The sequence below is a fragment of the Triturus cristatus genome, chromosome 5_2 (assembly GCF_964204655.1).
Source record: "Triturus cristatus chromosome 5_2, aTriCri1.1, whole genome shotgun sequence".
Taxonomy (NCBI): Eukaryota; Metazoa; Chordata; class Amphibia; order Caudata; family Salamandridae; genus Triturus; species Triturus cristatus.
In genome coordinates, this window is record NC_140588.1 from 91,939,754 (window position 1) to 91,961,392 (window position 21,639).

The following is a 21,639-nucleotide window of genomic DNA, read 5'->3' on the forward strand; positions in this document are numbered from 1 at the left end:
CACAAGTGATAATTCACTTGCAATAGTCATTTACAGTCAAAAAATTAAACATTAAAAAATTTCCATTTCTGACCATCTGGAGAAATTTCGACAGGTCGCGGGTCATCGTTTTCTCATCAGAAAATGGATTTTTTGGACTTTAGAAAAATTGATTCAAAATGTCATTTGGATTGTGCCTCATGTTGAATAACTACTTTTTAAAGCCTCAATGTGACCAAAATTGCCATTTTTACAGACTTTTTCTCCTACTAGAAGCTTCTATTTCGAACAATTTCAGGCATTTAAATGACTCTAAACACACTTATTTTAGTTCCAAAAGTGATAATTCACATGCAATAGTCATTTACAGTCAAAAAATAAAACATTCAAAAATTACCATTTCTGACCATCTGGAGAAATTTCGACAGGTCGCGGGTCATCGTTTTTCATCAGAAAATGGATTTTTTGGACTTTAGAAAAATTGATTCAAAATGTCATTTGGATTGTGCCTCATGTTGAATAACTACTTTTTAAAGCCTCAATGTGACCAAAATTGCCATTTTTACAGACTTTTTCTCCTACTAGAAGCTTTTATTTCGAACAATTTCAGGCATTAAAATGACTCTAAACACACTTATTTTAGTTCCAAAAGTGATAATTCACATGCAATAGTCATTTACAGTCAAAAAATAAAACATTCAAAAATTACCATTTCTGACCATCTGGAGAAATTTCGACAGGTCGCGGGTCATCGTTTTTCATCAGAAAATGGATTTTTTGGACTTTAGAAAAATTGATTCAAAATGTCATTTGGATTGTGCCTCATGTTGAATAACTACTTTTTAAAGCCTCAATGTGACCAAAATTGCCATTTTTACAGACTTTTTCTCCTACTAGAAGCTTCTATTTCGACCAATTTCAGGCATTAAAATGACTCTAAACACACTTATTTTAGTTCCAAAAGTGATAATTCATATGCAATAGTCATTTACAGTCAAAAAAATTAAACATTAAAAAATTACCATTTCTGACCATCTGGAGAAAGTTCAACAGGTCACGGGTCATCGTTTTTCATCAGAAAATTGATTTTTGGACTTTAGAAAAAATGATTCAAAATGTCATTTGAATTGTGCCTCATGTTGAATAACTACTTTTTAAAGCCTCGATGTGACCAAAATTGCCATTTTTACAGACTTTTTCTCCTACTAGAAGCTTCTATTTCGACCAATTTCAGGCATTAAAATGACTCTAAACACACTTATTTTAGTTCCAAAAGTGATAATTCACATGCGATAGTCATTTACAGTCAAAAAATTAAACATTAAAAAATTACCATTTCTGACCATCTGGAGAAATTTCGACAGGTCGCGGGTCATCGTTTTTCATAAGAAAATGGATTTTTTGGACTTTAGAAAAATTGATTAAAAATGTCATTTGGATTGTTCCTCATGTTGAATAACTACTTTTTAAAGCCTCAATGTGACCAAAATTGCCATTTTTACAGACTTTTTCTCCTACTAGAAGCTTCTATTCCGACCAATTTCAGGCATTAAAATGACTCTAAACACACTTATTTTAGTTCCAAAAGTGATAATTCATATGCAATAGTCATTTACAGTCAAAAAATAAAACATTAAAAAATTACCATTTCTGACCATCTGGAGAAATTTCGACAGGTCGCGGGTCATCGTTTTTCATCAGAAAATGGATTTTTTGGACTTTAGAAAAAATTGATTCAAAACGTCATTTGGATTGTGCCTCATGTTGAATAACTACTTTTTAAAGCCTCAATGTGACCAAAATTGCCATTTTTACAGACTTTTTCTCCTACTAGAAGCTTCTATTTCGACCAACTTCAGGCATTAAAATGACTCTAAACACACTTATTTTAGTTCCACAAGTGATAATTCACTTGCAATAGTCATTTACAGTCAAAAAATTAAACATTAAAAAATTTCCATTTCTGACCATCTGGAGAAATTTCGACAGGTCGCGGGTCATCGTTTTCTCATCAGAAAATGGATTTTTTGGACTTTAGAAAAATTGATTCAAAATGTCATTTGGATTGTGCCTCATGTTGAATAACTACTTTTTAAAGCCTCAATGTGACCAAAATTGCCATTTTTACAGACTTTTTCTCCTACTAGAAGCTTCTATTTCGAACAATTTCAGGCATTTAAATGACTCTAAACACACTTATTTTAGTTCCAAAAGTGATAATTCACATGCAATAGTCATTTACAGTCAAAAAATAAAACATTCAAAAATTACCATTTCTGACCATCTGGAGAAATTTCGACAGGTCGCGGGTCATCGTTTTTCATCAGAAAATGGATTTTTTGGACTTTAGAAAAATTGATTCAAAATGTCATTTGGATTGTGCCTCATGTTGAATAACTACTTTTTAAAGCCTCAATGTGACCAAAATTGCCATTTTTACAGACTTTTTCTCCTACTAGAAGCTTTTATTTCGAACAATTTCAGGCATTAAAATGACTCTAAACACACTTATTTTAGTTCCAAAAGTGATAATTCACATGCAATAGTCATTTACAGTCAAAAAATAAAACATTCAAAAATTACCATTTCTGACCATCTGGAGAAATTTCGACAGGTCGCGGGTCATCGTTTTTCATCAGAAAATGGATTTTTTGGACTTTAGAAAAATTGATTCAAAATGTCATTTGGATTGTGCCTCATGTTGAATAACTACTTTTTAAAGCCTCAATGTGACCAAAATTGCCATTTTTACAGACTTTTTCTCCTACTAGAAGCTTCTATTTCAACCAACTTCAGGCATTAAAATGACTCTAAACACACTTATTTTAGTTCCACAATTGATAATTCACTTGCAATAGTCATTTACAGTAGGGGTGGGCGGAATTTGCGGAATTAACCTTCGCAAATTATCGCGAGAATGTTTAAAATTATCGCAAACAAGCAGAAATATCGCGAAGATGCGGAAGTTTTTTTCCGGCATGTTCGCGCGATTTTCTGCATGGTTGCGGGTCGCCAACTTACCCATGTGGCTGCTTGCGGGCGCGGCCATCTTGTTTTGAGTTGTTCTCGCGGTGCATGATCGCGAGAAGAAAGACGTGATCGCGCGACGCATGACGTCACTGCGGGCGCGAACTGTCGCGAGACAGCGCAAATGGCTAAAAACAATACAACATCTCATGGAGAACGCGACCGGATCAAGAAAACTTGTCGGCGAACGCAGGGATTCAGGTAAGGCGATCGCGCGCGCGCGAGAATGTATCATTTTACAGCGCGAGCAAGAAACAAATTATCGCCAAGCTGCGGAAACCGGAATTTTTGACATTTTCGCGCTCTCCGCGGAACGCAAAAATGTCAAATTATCGCAATTTCCGCGAACGGAACGAAATTTTTGCCCAGGCCTAATTTACAGTCAAAAAATTAAACATTAAAAAATGTCCATTTCTGACCATCTGGAGAAATTTCGACAGGTCAGGGTTTATCGTTTTTCATCAGAAAATGGATTTTTTGGACTTTAGAAAAATTGATTCAAAATATCATTTGGATTGTGCCTCATGTTGAATAACTACTTTTTAAAGCCTCAATGTGACCAAAATTACCATTTTTACAGACTTTTTCTCCTACTAGAAGCTTCTATTTCGACCAATTTCAGGCATTAAAATGACTCTAAACACACTTATTTTAGTTCCAAAAGTGATAATTCATATGCAATAGTCATTTACAGTCAAAAAAATTAAACATTAAAAAATTACCATTTCTGACCATCTGGAGAAAGTTCAACAGGTCACGGGTCATCGTTTTTCATCAGAAAATTGATTTTTGGACTTTAGAAAAAATGATTCAAAATGTCATTTGAATTGTGCCTCATGTTGAATAACTACTTTTTAAAGCCTCGATGTGACCAAAATTGCCATTTTTACAGACTTTTTCTCCTACTAGAAGCTTCTATTTCGACCAATTTCATGCATTAAAATGACTCTAAACACACTTATTTTAGTTCCAAAAGTGATAATTCACATGCGATAGTCATTTACAGTCAAAAAATTAAACATTAAAAAATTACCATTTCTGACCATCTGGAGAAATTTCGACAGGTCGCGGGTCATCGTTTTTCATCAGAAAATGGATTTTTTGGACTTTAGAAAAAATTGATTCAAAACGTCATTTGGATTGTGCCTCATGTTGAATAACTACTTTTTAAAACCTCAATGTGACCAAAATTGCCATTTTTACAGACTTTTTCTCCTACTAGAAGCTTCTATTTCGACCAATTTCAGGCATTAAAATGACTCTAAACACACTTATTTTAGTTCCAAAAGTGATAATTCACATGCGATAGTCATTTACAGTCAAAAAATTAAACATTAAAAAATTACCATTTCTGACCATCTGGAGAAATTTCGACAGGTCGCGGGTCATCGTTTTTCATCAGAAAATGGATTTTTTGGACTTTAGAAAAATTGATTAAAAATGTCATTTGGATTGTTCCTCATGTTGAATAACTACTTTTTAAAGCCTCTATGTGACCAAAATTGCCATTTTTACAGACTTTTTCTCCTACTAGAAGCTTCTATTTCGACCAACTTCAGGCATTAAAATGACTCTAAACACACTTATTTTAGTTCCACAAGTGATAATTCACTTGCAATAGTCATTTACAGTCAAAAAATTAAACATTAAAAAATTTCCATTTCTGACCATCTGGAGAAATTTCGACAGGTCGCGGGTCATCGTTTTCTCATCAGAAAATGGATTTTTTGGACTTTAGAAAAATTGATTCAAAATGTCATTTGGATTGTGTCTCATGTTGAATAACTACTTTTTAAAGCCTCAATGTGACCAAAATTGCCATTTTTACAGACTTTTTCTCCTACTAGAAGCTTCTATTTCGAACAATTTCAGGCATTTAAATGACTCTAAACACACTTATTTTAGTTCCAAAAGTGATAATTCACATGCAATAGTCATTTACAGTCAAAAAATAAAACATTCAAAAATTACCATTTCTGACCATCTGGAGAAATTTCGACAGGTCGCGGGTCATCGTTTTTCATCAGAAAATGGATTTTTTGGACTTTAGAAAAATTGATTCAAAATGTCATTTGGATTGTGCCTCATGTTGAATAACTACTTTTTAAAGCCTCAATGTGACCAAAATTGCCATTTTTACAGACTTTTTCTCCTACTAGAAGCTTCTATTTCGAACAATTTCAGGCATTAAAATGACTCTAAACACACTTATTTTAGTTCCAAAAGTGATAATTCACATGCAATAGTCATTTACAGTCAAAAAATAAAACATTCAAAAATTACCATTTCTGACCATCTGGAGAAATTTCGACAGGTCGCGGGTCATCGTTTTTCATCAGAAAATGGATTTTTTGGACTTTAGAAAAATTGATTCAAAATGTCATTTGGATTGTGCCTCATGTTGAATAACTACTTTTTAAAGCCTCAATGTGACCAAAATTGCCATTTTTACAGACTTTTTCTCCTACTAGAAGCTTCTATTTCGACCAACTTCAGGCATTAAAATGACTCTAAACACACTTATTTTAGTTCCACAATTGATAATTCACTTGCAATAGTCATTTACAGTCAAAAAATTAAACATTAAAAAATGTCCATTTCTGACCATCTGGAGAAATTTCGACAGGTCAGGGTTTATCGTTTTTCATCAGAAAATGGATTTTTTGGACTTTAGAAAAATTGATTCAAAATATCATTTGGATTGTGCCTCATGTTGAATAACTACTTTTTAAAGCCTCAATGTGACCAAAATTACCATTTTTACAGACTTTTTCTCCTACTAGAAGCTTCTATTTCGACCAATTTCAGGCATTAAAATGACTCTAAACACACTTATTTTAGTTCCAAAAGTGATAATTCATATGCAATAGTCATTTACAGTCAAAAAAATTAAACATTAAAAAAATACCATTTCTGACCATCTGGAGAAAGTTCAACAGGTCACGGGTCATCGTTTTTCATCAGAAAATTGATTTTTGGACTTTAGAAAAATTGATTCAAAATGTCATTTGAATTGTGCCTCATGTTGAATAACTACTTTTTAAAACCTCAATGTGACCAAAATTGCCATTTTTACAGACTTTTTCTCCTACTAGAAGCTTCTATTTCGACCAATTTCAGGCATTAAAATGACTCTAAACACACTTATTTTAGTTCCAAAAGTGATAATTCACATGCGATAGTCATTTACAGTCAAAAAATTAAACATTAAAAAATTACCATTTCTGACCATCTGGAGAAATTTCGACAGGTCGCGGGTCATCGTTTTTCATAAGAAAATGGATTTTTTGGACTTTAGAAAAATTGATTAAAAATGTCATTTGGATTGTTCCTCATGTTGAATAACTACTTTTTAAAGCCTCAATGTGACCAAAATTGCCATTTTTACAGACTTTTTCTCCTACTAGAAGCTTCTATTTCGACCAATTTCAGGCATTAAAATGACTCTAAACACACTTATTTTAGTTCCAAAAGTGATAATTCATATGCAATAGTCATTTACAGTCAAAAAATAAAACATTAAAAAATTACCATTTCTGACCATCTGGAGAAATTTCGACAGGTCGCGGGTCATCGTTTTTCATCAGAAAATGGATTTTTTGGACTTTAGAAAAAATTGATTCAAAACGTCATTTGGATTGTGCCTCATGTTGAATAACTACTTTTTAAAACCTCAATGTGACCAAAATTGCCATTTTTACATACTTTTTCTCCTACTAGAAGCTTCTATTTCGACCAACTTCAGGCATTAAAATGACTCTAAACACACTTATTTTAGTTCCACAAGTGATAATTCACTTGCAATAGTCATTTACAGTCAAAAAATTAAACATTAAAAAATTTCCATTTCTGACCATCTGGAGAAATTTCGACAGGTCGCGGGTCATCGTTTTCTCATCAGAAAATGGATTTTTTGGACTTTAGAAAAATTGATTCAAAATGTCATTTGGATTGTGCCTCATGTTGAATAACTACTTTTTAAAGCCTCAATGTGACCAAAATTGCCATTTTTACAGACTTTTTCTCCTACTAGAAGCTTCTATTTCGACCAATTTCAGGCATTAAAATGACTCTAAACACACTTATTTTAGTTCCAAAAGTGATAATTCACATGCAATAGTCATTTACAGTCAAAAAATAAAACATTCAAAAATTACCATTTCTGACCATCTGGAGAAATTTCGACAGGTCGCGGGTCATCGTTTTTCATCAGAAAATGGATTTTTTGGACTTTAGAAAAATTGATTCAAAATGTCATTTGGATTGTGCCTCATGTTGAATAACTACTTTTTAAAGCCTCAATGTGACCAAAATTGCCATTTTTACAGACTTTTTCTCCTACTAAAGCTTCTATTTCGACCAACTTCAGGCATTAAAATGACTCTAAACACACTTATTTTAGTTCCACAATTGATAATTCACTTGCAATAGTCATTTACAGTCAAAAAATTAAACATTAAAAAATTTCCATTTCTGACCATCTGGAGAAATTTCGACAGGTCAGGGGTTATCGTTTTTCATCAGAAAATGGATTTTTTGGACTTTAGAAAAATTGATTCAAAATATCATTTGGATTGTGCCTCATGTTGAATAACTACTTTTTAAAGCCTCAATGTGACCAAAATTACCATTTTTACAGACTTTTTCTCCTACTAGAAGCTTCTATTTCGAACAATTTCAGGCATTTAAATGACTCTAAACACACTTATTTTAGTTCCAAAAGTGATAATTCACATGCAATAGTCATTTACAGTCAAAAAATAAAACATTCAAAAATTACCATTTCTGACCATCTGGAGAAATTTCGACAGGTCGCGGGTCATCGTTTTTCATCAGAAAATGGATTTTTTGGACTTTAGAAAAATTGATTCAAAATGTCATTTGGATTGTGCCTCATGTTGAATAACTACTTTTTAAAGCCTCAATGTGACCAAAATTGCCATTTTTACAGACTTTTTCTCCTACTAGAAGCTTCTATTTCGACCAATTTCAGGCATTAAAATGACTCTAAACACACTTATTTTAGTTCCAAAAGTGATAATTCACATGCGATAGTCATTTACAGTCAAAAAATTAAACATTAAAAAATTACCATTTCTGACCATCTGGAGAAATTTCGACAGGTCGCGGGTCATCGTTTTTCATCAGAAAATGGATTTTTTGGACTTTAGAAAAAATTGATTCAAAACGTCATTTGGATTGTGCCTCATGTTGAATAACTACTTTTTAAAACCTCAATGTGACCAAAATTGCCATTTTTACAGACTTTTTCTCCTACTAGAAGCTTCTATTTCGACCAATTTCAGGCATTAAAATGACTCTAAACACACTTATTTTAGTTCCAAAAGTGATAATTCACATGCGATAGTCATTTACAGTCAAAAAATTAAACATTAAAAAATTACCATTTCTGACCATCTGGAGAAATTTCGACAGGTCGCGGGTCATCGTTTTTCATCAGAAAATGGATTTTTTGGACTTTAGAAAAATTGATTAAAAATGTCATTTGGATTGTTCCTCATGTTGAATAACTACTTTTTAAAGCCTCTATGTGACCAAAATTGCCATTTTTACAGACTTTTTCTCCTACTAGAAGCTTCTATTTCGACCAACTTCAGGCATTAAAATGACTCTAAACACACTTATTTTAGTTCCACAAGTGATAATTCACTTGCAATAGTCATTTACAGTCAAAAAATTAAACATTAAAAAATTTCCATTTCTGACCATCTGGAGAAATTTCGACAGGTCGCGGGTCATCGTTTTCTCATCAGAAAATGGATTTTTTGGACTTTAGAAAAATTGATTCAAAATGTCATTTGGATTGTGTCTCATGTTGAATAACTACTTTTTAAAGCCTCAATGTGACCAAAATTGCCATTTTTACAGACTTTTTCTCCTACTAGAAGCTTCTATTTCGAACAATTTCAGGCATTTAAATGACTCTAAACACACTTATTTTAGTTCCAAAAGTGATAATTCACATGCAATAGTCATTTACAGTCAAAAAATAAAACATTCAAAAATTACCATTTCTGACCATCTGGAGAAATTTCGACAGGTCGCGGGTCATCGTTTTTCATCAGAAAATGGATTTTTTGGACTTTAGAAAAATTGATTCAAAATGTCATTTGGATTGTGCCTCATGTTGAATAACTACTTTTTAAAGCCTCAATGTGACCAAAATTGCCATTTTTACAGACTTTTTCTCCTACTAGAAGCTTCTATTTCGACCAATTTCAGGCATTAAAATGACTCTAAACACACTTATTTTAGTTCCAAAAGTGATAATTCATATGCAATAGTCATTTACAGTCAAAAAAATTAAACATTAAAAAATTACCATTTCTGACCATCTGGAGAAAGTTCAACAGGTCACGGGTCATCGTTTTTCATCAGAAAATTGATTTTTGGACTTTAGAAAAAATGATTCAAAATGTCATTTGAATTGTGCCTCATGTTGAATAACTACTTTTTAAAGCCTCGATGTGACCAAAATTGCCATTTTTACAGACTTTTTCTCCTACTAGAAGCTTCTATTTCGACCAATTTCAGGCATTAAAATGACTCTGAACACACTTATTTTAGTTCCAAAAGTGATAATTCACATGCGATAGTCATTTACAGTCAAAAAATTAAACATTAAAAAATTACCATTTCTGACCATCTGGAGAAATTTCGACAGGTCGCGGGTCATCGTTTTTCATAAGAAAATTGATTTTTTGGACTTTAGAAAAATTGATTAAAAATGTCATTTGGATTGTTCCTCATGTTGAATAACTACTTTTTAAAGCCTCAATGTGACCAAAATTGCCATTTTTACAGACTTTTTCTCCTACTAGAAGCTTCTATTTCGACCAATTTCAGGCATTAAAATGACTCTAAACACACTTATTTTAGTTCCAAAAGTGATAATTCATATGCAATAGTCATTTACAGTCAAAAAATAAAACATTAAAAAATTACCATTTCTGACCATCTGGAGAAATTTCGACAGGTCGCGGGTCATCGTTTTTCATCAGAAAATGGATTTTTTGGACTTTAGAAAAAATTGATTCAAAACGTCATTTGGATTGTGCCTCATGTTGAATAACTACTTTTTAAAGCCTCAATGTGACCAAAATTGCCATTTTTACAGACTTTTTCTCCTACTAGAAGCTTCTATTTCGACCAACTTCAGGCATTAAAATGACTCTAAACACACTTATTTTAGTTCCACAAGTGATAATTCACTTGCAATAGTCATTTACAGTCAAAAAATTAAACATTAAAAAATTTCCATTTCTGACCATCTGGAGAAATTTCGACAGGTCGCGGGTCATCGTTTTCTCATCAGAAAATGGATTTTTTGGACTTTAGAAAAATTGATTCAAAATGTCATTTGGATTGTGCCTCATGTTGAATAACTACTTTTTAAAGCCTCAATGTGACCAAAATTGCCATTTTTACAGACTTTTTCTCCTACTAGAAGCTTCTATTTCGAACAATTTCAGGCATTTAAATGACTCTAAACACACTTATTTTAGTTCCAAAAGTGATAATTCACATGCAATAGTCATTTACAGTCAAAAAATAAAACATTCAAAAATTACCATTTCTGACCATCTGGAGAAATTTCGACAGGTCGCGGGTCATCGTTTTTCATCAGAAAATGGATTTTTTGGACTTTAGAAAAATTGATTCAAAATGTCATTTGGATTGTGCCTCATGTTGAATAACTACTTTTTAAAGCCTCAATGTGACCAAAATTGCCATTTTTACAGACTTTTTCTCCTACTAGAAGCTTTTATTTCGAACAATTTCAGGCATTAAAATGACTCTAAACACACTTATTTTAGTTCCAAAAGTGATAATTCACATGCAATAGTCATTTACAGTCAAAAAATAAAACATTCAAAAATTACCATTTCTGACCATCTGGAGAAATTTCGACAGGTCGCGGGTCATCGTTTTCTCATCAGAAAATGGATTTTTTGGACTTTAGAAAAATTGATTCAAAATGTCATTTGGATTGTGCCTCATGTTGAATAACTACTTTTTAAAGCCTCAATGTGACCAAAATTGCCATTTTTACAGACTTTTTCTCCTACTAGAAGCTTCTATTTCGAACAATTTCAGGCATTAAAATGACTCTAAACACACTTATTTTAGTTCCAAAAGTGATAATTCACATGCAATAGTCATTTACAGTCAAAAAATAAAACATTCAAAAATTACCATTTCTGACCATCTGGAGAAATTTCGACAGGTCGCGGGTCATCGTTTTTCATCAGAAAATGGATTTTTTGGACTTTAGAAAAATTGATTCAAAATGTCATTTGGATTGTGCCTCATGTTGAATAACTACTTTTTAAAGCCTCAATGTGACCAAAATTGCCATTTTTACAGACTTTTTCTCCTACTAGAAGCTTCTATTTCGACCAACTTCAGGCATTAAAATGACTCTAAACACACTTATTTTAGTTCCACAATTGATAATTCACTTGCAATAGTCATTTACAGTCAAAAAATTAAACATTAAAAAATGTCCATTTCTGACCATCTGGAGAAATTTCGACAGGTCAGGGTTTATCGTTTTTCATCAGAAAATGGATTTTTTGGACTTTAGAAAAATTGATTCAAAATATCATTTGGATTGTGCCTCATGTTGAATAACTACTTTTTAAAGCCTCAATGTGACCAAAATTACCATTTTTACAGACTTTTTCTCCTACTAGAAGCTTCTATTTCGACCAATTTCAGGCATTAAAATGACTCTAAACACACTTATTTTAGTTCCAAAAGTGATAATTCATATGCAATAGTCATTTACAGTCAAAAAAATTAAACATTAAAAAAATACCATTTCTGACCATCTGGAGAAAGTTCAACAGGTCACGGGTCATCGTTTTTCATCAGAAAATTGATTTTTGGACTTTAGAAAAATTGATTCAAAATGTCATTTGAATTGTGCCTCATGTTGAATAACTACTTTTTAAAACCTCAATGTGACCAAAATTGCCATTTTTACAGACTTTTTCTCCTACTAGAAGCTTCTATTTCGACCAATTTCAGGCATTAAAATGACTCTAAACACACTTATTTTAGTTCCAAAAGTGATAATTCACATGCGATAGTCATTTACAGTCAAAAAATTAAACATTAAAAAATTACCATTTCTGACCATCTGGAGAAATTTCGACAGGTCGCGGGTCATCGTTTTTCATAAGAAAATGGATTTTTTGGACTTTAGAAAAATTGATTAAAAATGTCATTTGGATTGTTCCTCATGTTGAATAACTACTTTTTAAAGCCTCAATGTGACCAAAATTGCCATTTTTACAGACTTTTTCTCCTACTAGAAGCTTCTATTTCGACCAATTTCAGGCATTAAAATGACTCTAAACACACTTATTTTAGTTCCAAAAGTGATAATTCATATGCAATAGTCATTTACAGTCAAAAAATAAAACATTAAAAAATTACCATTTCTGACCATCTGGAGAAATTTCGACAGGTCGCGGGTCATCGTTTTTCATCAGAAAATGGATTTTTTGGACTTTAGAAAAAATTGATTCAAAACGTCATTTGGATTGTGCCTCATGTTGAATAACTACTTTTTAAAACCTCAATGTGACCAAAATTGCCATTTTTACATACTTTTTCTCCTACTAGAAGCTTCTATTTCGACCAACTTCAGGCATTAAAATGACTCTAAACACACTTATTTTAGTTCCACAAGTGATAATTCACTTGCAATAGTCATTTACAGTCAAAAAATTAAACATTAAAAAATTTCCATTTCTGACCATCTGGAGAAATTTCGACAGGTCGCGGGTCATCGTTTTCTCATCAGAAAATGGATTTTTTGGACTTTAGAAAAATTGATTCAAAATGTCATTTGGATTGTGCCTCATGTTGAATAACTACTTTTTAAAGCCTCAATGTGACCAAAATTGCCATTTTTACAGACTTTTTCTCCTACTAGAAGCTTCTATTTCGACCAATTTCAGGCATTAAAATGACTCTAAACACACTTATTTTAGTTCCAAAAGTGATAATTCACATGCAATAGTCATTTACAGTCAAAAAATAAAACATTCAAAAATTACCATTTCTGACCATCTGGAGAAATTTCGACAGGTCGCGGGTCATCGTTTTTCATCAGAAAATGGATTTTTTGGACTTTAGAAAAATTGATTCAAAATGTCATTTGGATTGTGCCTCATGTTGAATAACTACTTTTTAAAGCCTCAATGTGACCAAAATTGCCATTTTTACAGACTTTTTCTCCTACTAAAGCTTCTATTTCGACCAACTTCAGGCATTAAAATGACTCTAAACACACTTATTTTAGTTCCACAATTGATAATTCACTTGCAATAGTCATTTACAGTCAAAAAATTAAACATTAAAAAATTTCCATTTCTGACCATCTGGAGAAATTTCGACAGGTCAGGGGTTATCGTTTTTCATCAGAAAATGGATTTTTTGGACTTTAGAAAAATTGATTCAAAATATCATTTGGATTGTGCCTCATGTTGAATAACTACTTTTTAAAGCCTCAATGTGACCAAAATTACCATTTTTACAGACTTTTTCTCCTACTAGAAGCTTCTATTTCGAACAATTTCAGGCATTTAAATGACTCTAAACACACTTATTTTAGTTCCAAAAGTGATAATTCACATGCAATAGTCATTTACAGTCAAAAAATAAAACATTCAAAAATTACCATTTCTGACCATCTGGAGAAATTTCGACAGGTCGCGGGTCATCGTTTTTCATCAGAAAATGGATTTTTTGGACTTTAGAAAAATTGATTCAAAATGTCATTTGGATTGTGCCTCATGTTGAATAACTACTTTTTAAAGCCTCAATGTGACCAAAATTGCCATTTTTACAGACTTTTTCTCCTACTAGAAGCTTCTATTTCGACCAATTTCAGGCATTAAAATGACTCTAAACACACTTATTTTAGTTCCAAAAGTGATAATTCACATGCGATAGTCATTTACAGTCAAAAAATTAAACATTAAAAAATTACCATTTCTGACCATCTGGAGAAATTTCGACAGGTCGCGGGTCATCGTTTTTCATCAGAAAATGGATTTTTTGGACTTTAGAAAAAATTGATTCAAAACGTCATTTGGATTGTGCCTCATGTTGAATAACTACTTTTTAAAACCTCAATGTGACCAAAATTGCCATTTTTACAGACTTTTTCTCCTACTAGAAGCTTCTATTTCGACCAATTTCAGGCATTAAAATGACTCTAAACACACTTATTTTAGTTCCAAAAGTGATAATTCACATGCGATAGTCATTTACAGTCAAAAAATTAAACATTAAAAAATTACCATTTCTGACCATCTGGAGAAATTTCGACAGGTCGCGGGTCATCGTTTTTCATCAGAAAATGGATTTTTTGGACTTTAGAAAAATTGATTAAAAATGTCATTTGGATTGTTCCTCATGTTGAATAACTACTTTTTAAAGCCTCTATGTGACCAAAATTGCCATTTTTACAGACTTTTTCTCCTACTAGAAGCTTCTATTTCGACCAACTTCAGGCATTAAAATGACTCTAAACACACTTATTTTAGTTCCACAAGTGATAATTCACTTGCAATAGTCATTTACAGTCAAAAAATTAAACATTAAAAAATTTCCATTTCTGACCATCTGGAGAAATTTCGACAGGTCGCGGGTCATCGTTTTCTCATCAGAAAATGGATTTTTTGGACTTTAGAAAAATTGATTCAAAATGTCATTTGGATTGTGTCTCATGTTGAATAACTACTTTTTAAAGCCTCAATGTGACCAAAATTGCCATTTTTACAGACTTTTTCTCCTACTAGAAGCTTCTATTTCGAACAATTTCAGGCATTTAAATGACTCTAAACACACTTATTTTAGTTCCAAAAGTGATAATTCACATGCAATAGTCATTTACAGTCAAAAAATAAAACATTCAAAAATTACCATTTCTGACCATCTGGAGAAATTTCGACAGGTCGCGGGTCATCGTTTTTCATCAGAAAATGGATTTTTTGGACTTTAGAAAAATTGATTCAAAATGTCATTTGGATTGTGCCTCATGTTGAATAACTACTTTTTAAAGCCTCAATGTGACCAAAATTGCCATTTTTACAGACTTTTTCTCCTACTAGAAGCTTCTATTTCGACCAATTTCAGGCATTAAAATGACTCTAAACACACTTATTTTAGTTCCAAAAGTGATAATTCATATGCAATAGTCATTTACAGTCAAAAAAATTAAACATTAAAAAATTACCATTTCTGACCATCTGGAGAAAGTTCAACAGGTCACGGGTCATCGTTTTTCATCAGAAAATTGATTTTTGGACTTTAGAAAAAATGATTCAAAATGTCATTTGAATTGTGCCTCATGTTGAATAACTACTTTTTAAAGCCTCGATGTGACCAAAATTGCCATTTTTACAGACTTTTTCTCCTACTAGAAGCTTCTATTTCGACCAATTTCAGGCATTAAAATGACTCTGAACACACTTATTTTAGTTCCAAAAGTGATAATTCACATGCGATAGTCATTTACAGTCAAAAAATTAAACATTAAAAAATTACCATTTCTGACCATCTGGAGAAATTTCGACAGGTCGCGGGTCATCGTTTTTCATAAGAAAATTGATTTTTTGGACTTTAGAAAAATTGATTAAAAATGTCATTTGGATTGTTCCTCATGTTGAATAACTACTTTTTAAAGCCTCAATGTGACCAAAATTGCCATTTTTACAGACTTTTTCTCCTACTAGAAGCTTCTATTTCGACCAATTTCAGGCATTAAAATGACTCTAAACACACTTATTTTAGTTCCAAAAGTGATAATTCATATGCAATAGTCATTTACAGTCAAAAAATAAAACATTAAAAAATTACCATTTCTGACCATCTGGAGAAATTTCGACAGGTCGCGGGTCATCGTTTTTCATCAGAAAATGGATTTTTTGGACTTTAGAAAAAATTGATTCAAAACGTCATTTGGATTGTGCCTCATGTTGAATAACTACTTTTTAAAGCCTCAATGTGACCAAAATTGCCATTTTTACAGACTTTTTCTCCTACTAGAAGCTTCTATTTCGACCAACTTCAGGCATTAAAATGACTCTAAACACACTTATTTTAGTTCCACAAGTGATAATTCACTTGCAATAGTCATTTACAGTCAAAAAATTAAACATTAAAAAATTTCCATTTCTGACCATCTGGAGAAATTTCGACAGGTCGCGGGTCATCGTTTTCTCATCAGAAAATGGATTTTTTGGACTTTAGAAAAATTGATTCAAAATGTCATTTGGATTGTGCCTCATGTTGAATAACTACTTTTTAAAGCCTCAATGTGACCAAAATTGCCATTTTTACAGACTTTTTCTCCTACTAGAAGCTTCTATTTCGAACAATTTCAGGCATTTAAATGACTCTAAACACACTTATTTTAGTTCCAAAAGTGATAATTCACATGCAATAGTCATTTACAGTCAAAAAATAAAACATTCAAAAATTACCATTTCTGACCATCTGGAGAAATTTCGACAGGTCGCGGGTCATCGTTTTTCATCAGAAAATGGATTTTTTGGACTTTAGAAAAATTGATTCAAAATGTCATTTGGATTGTGCCTCATGTTGAATAACTACTTTTTAAAGCCTCAATGTGACCAAAATTGCCATTTTTACAGACTTTTTCTCCTACTAGAAGCTTTTATTTCGAACAATTTCAGGCATTAAAATGACTCTAAACACACTTATTTTAGTTCCAAAAGTGATAATTCACATGCAATAGTCATTTACAGTCAAAAAATAAAACATTCAAAAATTACCATTTCTGACCATCTGGAGAAATTTCGACAGGTCGCGGGTCATCGTTTTTCATCAGAAAATGGAGTTTTTGGACTTTAGAAAAATTGATTAAAAATGTCATTTGGATTGTGCCTCATGTTGAATAACTACTTTTTAAAGCCTCAATGTGACCAAAATTGCCATTTTTACAGACTTTTTCTCCTACTAGAAGCTTCTATTTCGACCAATTTCAGGCATTAAAATGACTCTAAACACACTTATTTTAGTTCCAAAAGTGATAATTCACATGCAATAGTCATTTACAGTCAAAAAATAAAACATTCAAAAATTACCATTTCTGACCATCTGGAGAAATTTCGACAGGTCGCGGGTCATCGTTTTTCATCAGAAAATGGATTTTTTGGACTTTAGAAAAATTGATTCAAAATGTCATTTGGATTGTGCCTCATGTTGAATAACTACTTTTTAAAGCCTCAATGTGACCAAAATTGCCATTTTTACAGACTTTTTCTCCTACTAAAGCTTCTATTTCGACCAACTTCAGGCATTAAAATGACTCTAAACACACTTATTTTAGTTCCACAATTGATAATTCACTTGCAATAGTCATTTACAGTCAAAAAATTAAACATTAAAAAATTTCCATTTCTGACCATCTGGAGAAATTTCGACAGGTCAGGGGTTATCGTTTTTCATCAGAAAATGGATTTTTTGGACTTTAGAAAAATTGATTCAAAATATCATTTGGATTGTGCCTCATGTTGAATAACTACTTTTTAAAGCCTCAATGTGACCAAAATTACCATTTTTACAGACTTTTTCTCCTACTAGAAGCTTCTATTTCGAACAATTTCAGGCATTTAAATGACTCTAAACACACTTATTTTAGTTCCAAAAGTGATAATTCACATGCAATAGTCATTTACAGTCAAAAAATAAAACATTCAAAAATTACCATTTCTGACCATCTGGAGAAATTTCGACAGGTCGCGGGTCATCGTTTTTCATCAGAAAATGGATTTTTTGGACTTTAGAAAAATTGATTCAAAATGTCATTTGGATTGTGCCTCATGTTGAATAACTACTTTTTAAAGCCTCAATGTGACCAAAATTGCCATTTTTACAGACTTTTTCTCCTACTAGAAGCTTCTATTTCGAACAATTTCAGGCATTAAAATGACTCTAAACACACTTATTTTAGTTCCAAAAGTGATAATTCACATGCAATAGTCATTTACAGTCAAAAAATAAAACATTCAAAAATTACCATTTCTGACCATCTGGAGAAATTTCGACAGGTCGCGGGTCATCGTTTTTCATCAGAAAATGGATTTTTTGGACTTTAGAAAAATTGATTCAAAATGTCATTTGGATTGTGCCTCATGTTGAATAACTACTTTTTAAAGCCTCAATGTGACCAAAATTGCCATTTTTACAGACTTTTTCTCCTACTAGAAGCTTCTATTTCGACCAATTTCAGGCAGTAAAATGACTCTAAACACACTTATTTTAGTTCCAAAAGTGATAATTCACATGCAATAGTCATTTACAGTCAAAAAATAAAACATTCAAAAATTACCATTTCTGACTATCTGGAGAAATTTCGACAGGTCGCGGGTCATCGTTTTTCATCAGAAAATGGATTTTTTGGACTTTAGAAAAAATTGATTCAAAATGTCATTTGGATTGTGCCTCATGTTGAATAACTACTTTTTAAAACCTCAATGTGACCAAAATTGCCATTTTTACAGACTTTTTCTCCTACTAGAAGCTTCTATTTCGACCAATTTCAGGCATTAAAATGACTCTAAACACACTTATTTTAGTTCCAAAAGTGATAATTCACATGCGATAGTCATTTACAGTCAAAAAATTAAACATTAAAAAATTACCATTTCTGACCATCTGGAGAAATTTCGACAGGTCGCGGGTCATCGTTTTTCATAAGAAAATGGATTTTTTGGACTTTAGAAAAATTGATTAAAAATGTCATTTGGATTGTTCCTCATGTTGAATAACTACTTTTTAAAGCCTCAATGTGACCAAAATTGCCATTTTTACACACTTTTTCTCCTACTAGAAGCTTCTATCTTGACCAATTTCAGGCATTAAAATGACTCTAAACACACTTCTTTTAGTTCCAAAAGTGATAATTCATATGCAATAGTCATTTACAGTCAAAAAAATTAAACATTAAAAAAATACCATTTCTGACCATCTGGAGAAAGTTCAACAGGTCACGGGTCATCGTTTTTCATCAGAAAATTGATTTTTGGACTTTAGAAAAATTGATTCAAAATGTCATTTGAATTGTGCCTCATGTTGAATAACTACTTTTTAAAACCTCAATGTGACCAAAATTGCCATTTTTACAGACTTTTTCTCCTACTAGAAGCTTCTATTTCGACCAATTTCAGGCATTAAAATGACTCTAAACACACTTATTTTAGTTCCAAAAGTGATAATTCACATGCGATAGTCATTTACAGTCAAAAAATTAAACATTAAAAAATTACCATTTCTGACCATCTGGAGAAATTTCGACAGGTCGCGGGTCATCGTTTTTCATAAGAAAATGGATTTTTTGGACTTTAGAAAAATTGATTAAAAATGTCATTTGGATTGTTCCTCATGTTGAATAACTACTTTTTAAAGCCTCAATGTGACCAAAATTGCCATTTTTACAGACTTTTTCTCCTACTAGAAGCTTCTATTTCGACCAATTTCAGGCATTAAAATGACTCTAAACACACTTATTTTAGTTCCAAAAGTGATAATTCATATGCAATAGTCATTTACAGTCAAAAAATAAAACATTAAAAAATTACCATTTCTGACCATCTGGAGAAATTTCGACAGGTCGCGGGTCATCGTTTTTCATCAGAAAATGGATTTTTTGGACTTTAGAAAAAATTGATTCAAAACGTCATTTGGATTGTGCCTCATGTTGAATAACTACTTTTTAAAACCTCAATGTGACCAAAATTGCCATTTTTACAGACTTTTTCTCCTACTAGAAGCTTCTATTTCGACCAACTTCAGGCATTAAAATGACTCTAAACACACTTATTTTAGTTCCACAAGTGATAATTCACTTGCAATAGTCATTTACAGTCAAAAAATTAAACATTAAAAAATTTCCATTTCTGACCATCTGGAGAAATTTCGACAGGTCGCGGGTCATCGTTTTCTCATCAGAAAATGGATTTTTTGGACTTTAGAAAAATTGATTCAAAATGTCATTTGGATTGTGCCTCATGTTGAATAACTACTTTTTAAAGCCTCAATGTGACCAAAATTGCCATTTTTACAGACTTTTTCTCCTACTAGAAGCTTCTATTTCGACCAATTTCAGGCATTAAAATGACTCTAAACACACTTATTTTAGTTCCAAAAGTGATAATTCACATGCAATAGTCATTTACAGTCAAAAAATAAAACATTCAAAAATTACCATTTCTGACCATCTGGAGAAATTTCGACAGGTCGCGGGTCATCGTTTTTCATCAGAAAATGGATTTTTTGGACTTTAGAAAAAATTGATTCAAAACGTCATTTGGATTGTGCCTCATGTTGAATAACTACTTTTTAAAACCTCAATGTGACCAAAATTGCCATTTTTACAGACTTTTTCTCCTACTAGAAGCTTCTATTTCGACCAATTTCAGGCATTAAAATAACTCTAAACACACTTATTTTAGTTCCAAAAGTGATAATTCACATGCGATAGTCATTTACAGTCAAAAAATTAAACATTAAAAAATTACCATTTCTGACCATCTGGAGAAATTTCGACAGGTCGCGGGTCATCGTTTTTCATCAGAAAATGGATTTTTTGGACTTTAGAAAAATTGATTAAAAATGTCATTTGGATTGTTCCTCATGTTGAATAACTACTTTTTAAAGCCTCTATGTGACCAAAATTGCCATTTTTACAGACTTTTTCTCCTACTAGAAGCTTCTATTTCGACCAATTTCAGGCATTAAAATGACTCTAAACACACTTATTTTAGTTCCAAAAGTGATAATTCATATGCAATAGTCATTTACAGTCAAAAAATAAAACATTAAAAAATTACCATTTCTGACCATCTGGAGAAATTTCGACAGGTCGCGGGTCATCGTTTTTCATCAGAAAATGGATTTTTTGGACTTTAGAAAAAATTGATTCAAAACGTCATTTGGATTGTGCCTCATGTTGAATAACTACTTTTTAAAACCTCAATGTGACCAAAATTGCCATTTTTACAGACTTTTTCTCCTACTAGAAGCTTCTATTTCGACCAATTTCAGGCATTAAAATGACTCTAAACACACTTATTTTAGTTCCAAAAGTGATAATTCACATGCGATAGTCATTTACAGTCAAAAAATTAAACATTAAAAAATTACCATTTCTGACCATCTGGAGAAATTTCGACAGGTCGCGGGTCATCGTTTTTCATCAGAAAATGGATTTTTTGGACTTTAGAAAAATTGATTAAAAATGTCATTTGGATTGTTCCTCATGTTGAATAACTACTTTTTAAAGCCTCTATGTGACCAAAATTGCCATTTTTACAGACTTTTTCTCCTACTAGAAGCTTCTATTTCGACCAACTTCAGGCATTAAAATGACTCTAAACACACTTATTTTAGTTCCAAAAGTGATAATTCACATGCGATAGTCATTTACAGTCAAAAAATTAAACATTAAAAAATTACCATTTCTGACCATCTGGAGAAATTTCGACAGGTCGCGGGTCATCGTTTTTCATAAGAAAATGGATTTTTTGGACTTTAGAAAAATTGATTAAAAATGTCATTTGGATTGTT